The following is a 3,265-nucleotide window of genomic DNA, read 5'->3' as shown; positions in this document are numbered from 1 at the left end:
GAGCATGAGGAGGACATGCAGCCCCCTTTATGTGTCCTGGAGTCCATTTTCTCCGCTAGCCCTCACCTGTGGTGTGGATTTTCTTTTTCCAGATACTCCGCCACACTTCCATTTGTTTAAGTGGAGAAAGCAGATGTCTTAAAGGGAAGTCTGAGTAGCAGTGCCCTGTGGCTCAGCAATGTGGGAAGGGCCGAGCCAGCCTGGCGCAGGTCAGGAGAGCCGAGCATGGCCTGGAGCGGCATCCCTGGATGTCCCACACGCCCTTGCTTGGAAACCTGGTCCATTCTCTGCCACTGAGTCACCGCCATCCCTTGCAGCACCTCTTCCCTCTGGGCCTCAGTTTCCTTATCTGCAAAGGGAAACGAGGGGCCACTGCAGCCCTCTCGCCCTGGCCCCCCTCAAAAGTCAGGCCTGTACCCCAGGTTGATGGCTCTGGATCTGGGTCCCCTGCCAGGGCCACAGCCGAGTGAGATGTCAGAGTTCAGGGCTCCATGCGGGCTGACGTGCTAATGAGGGGCTGACAGCCCAGAGACCTGACATGTTTATTTTCAGGAAGCAGAACACCTGGTTCCCAGCCCCAGCCTGCTCCTCCGCACCATCTGCCCGGCCCCGGCCACGGCCGGTGGTGTCGGAGCCTGATAGATCGCCCTTCTGATATCTTTATTATCTCTTTAAAAGACGCTGCGGGCTCCTGACCCACCATCCCTTCCTGGAGAAACGTTCCCCCAGGGCGTTCCGATGACAGCCAGGTTAGGCACGTGACACCAGCAGCGGTTCCTGGCCAGAAGTCCCCCTGTCACTCGGACACCGCCATAAATAACGCCTGAGAAGTCCCGGGAGTGAAGATCTGTTTGTGCGCCTCCTACAAAGGTCAGCTCTGGAGACGCGCGCCAGGAAATAAGGGCTTCCAAGAACAAGCAAGAAGTAGACTCCAATCCCCAGGCTGGGCACGCCCTCTGTGGCCCCGGGGGTGAATCCAGCGCCCCCACATCCCCTACCAAGACTCCAAGAAGGATGCAGATGAGCTATGAGCTATCGCTCATTCACCCACACACTCATTCTTTCATTCCAAGGTGTACATTGGTCTCCAGGATGAATAGCCCTGATTGCTCCAGAAATGAAATGGCATGGAAATGAAGAGTAGGGCCAGGATGCATGATAGAGAAAGACACTTCAGAGGCTTTGCCACCACCTCCAATTATGTGAGTCCATACTCGGACCCTCATGGAGGAAAACCATTCGGGAGACAGCGTCTTGAATATGAGCTGGGGTGAGGGCCGGAGCCCGAGTCTCAGGATGTTAAGGAGGTGCTGTCACTTTTGACACTCCCTGATGACTCTGTAGTTATGCTTCACAGGTCCTTATCTAAAAAGTCTAGGATTCTCTTGAAAATATTCCAGGCCCTCCCCTTATACACACACACACAAACACACACGGTAGGGATTTGGGGGTAAGACAGAATTTGGTGACAGTGGATGCTTGTAAGGTACAGAGAGTTCGGCATCATGCACTAGCTATGCCATGGTCTGGGACCCTAAGCACGGTCACCCTCTACATCCTCAGACACCTCAGCCACCCATGGATCCAAAATATCCCTCTAAATAAAACTGTAGCTACAGATGAACATGCACAGACTTTTCCTTGCCATTACCCCGACACAATGCAGCATAACAGCTATTTACACAGAATTTCCCATGTCATTATTCCCCAAACAATGTAGCAGAACAGCTATTTGCGCAGCACTCACATTGTATTAGGCATTAAAAGTAATCTAGCAGTGATTTAAAGTATACAGGAAGAGGCGCACGGTTACAAACAAATGCTACCCCATTTTATACACAGGACTGGGCTTCTGCAGGTTCTGGTTCCAAAGCGGCCCTGTGGCCAGTCCCTATGGACACAGAGGGTCAGTGGTACACTTTCACAGGCCATCATAAGTGACCAGCAATGGCGGCTCCTGCAGTGAAGCTTAGCTTCATTGTGTTGGATGTGAAAATTGAATGGCACCCGATAGATGCTTGTTAAATCTTAGATCTCCACCATTTCTTTTTTTAAATTTTTCTCCACAGCCACCAAAGTAGGCCTTTGCCTCCTTTGTACAGATGAGGAGCTGAGTCTCAAAGACCCACAGTGGAGGTCACGGGACCAGAACCAGGACCTGGGTACATTTATTCCTGGGGGCCCAGAGGCACTTCCTGTGTCTCCCCGGAAGTTGGTTCTGAGTCTGCCTGCCAGGAAGAACTGCACACGAATAAATATGGAACACACCCATGCAATGTTCCATATAATCACTGTCCTTACTTCACTGTGTCATGTATTATGCTGTAATCCCTTACACGCTATATGTATCATATAACAGGCACTATCAGCCAGCCCTCTCTACTCAAGTGTTCCGAGCCCAAGGGTTCAACCAACCTCAGACTGAAAATATTTTTAAAATATTGAATGTGTATTAAACATGTGCAGACTTTTTTCTTGTCCTTATTCCCTAAGCAATACCATATAACAACTATTTCAATGGCAGGAAGGATGGAAAGGGGAAGGGGTTGAAAAAAGAATTAAGATGAGTTATGTACATGGGCCAAGCTCCATGGGGAATGTAATCATTATGTACTGCAAATATGTGCTAATAAAAGTTGAAAAAATAAACCAGAAGACACAAAAACTGACTATTTGCATAGCATTGACATCACAGTTGGTATTTTAAAGTGTCCAGGAGGGTGTGAAAGTTCTCAGTAGACACATACTGCACCACGTTGAGCAGCTGTGGATTTTGGAGTCTCTTGGAGGGTCCTGAGACAAATCCCCTACAGCATGGCTATATAAAGAGTATAACGTGTACTATATCTTCTATATATAGAATAGAATGGGCATGAATGGACACAGAGAGAGAATATGATGTAGAGTATGGGCATATAATTGTATGTGCATGTCATAGCTTCAAGGATATGTGTACATTTTTTAAATTACAGTTGGTTCTAGCACTTTTTCCCCCACCCCATGGCATTCCTACCAGGAGGACCTGTTTTATGACACAGGATGTAAATAATACTGTATAATGGAGCTGTGCATTCTGTTTCTCAAGCAACAGGAAACTGAGTCATCCTGGCACATGATGGGCCCCTGTGAAGCTTCGCTGGGTAACCAAACACAGCCTGTGTTCATGTGCACATGGTATCTCAGCTTCTGGACATGGCAGAAGCCCAAATGCCCCTCCTTGTCCTCATGCCCAGTCAAGGAGTTTAATACCACAGAGCCCTGAGAC

The sequence above is a fragment of the Heterocephalus glaber genome, unplaced genomic scaffold (assembly GCF_053883595.1).
Source record: "Heterocephalus glaber isolate CG9 unplaced genomic scaffold, H.glaber_assembly_v1.0 deba00000768, whole genome shotgun sequence".
NCBI lineage: Eukaryota > Metazoa > Chordata > Mammalia > Rodentia > Bathyergidae > Heterocephalus > Heterocephalus glaber.
Note: the sequence above shows the minus strand (reverse complement) of the source record.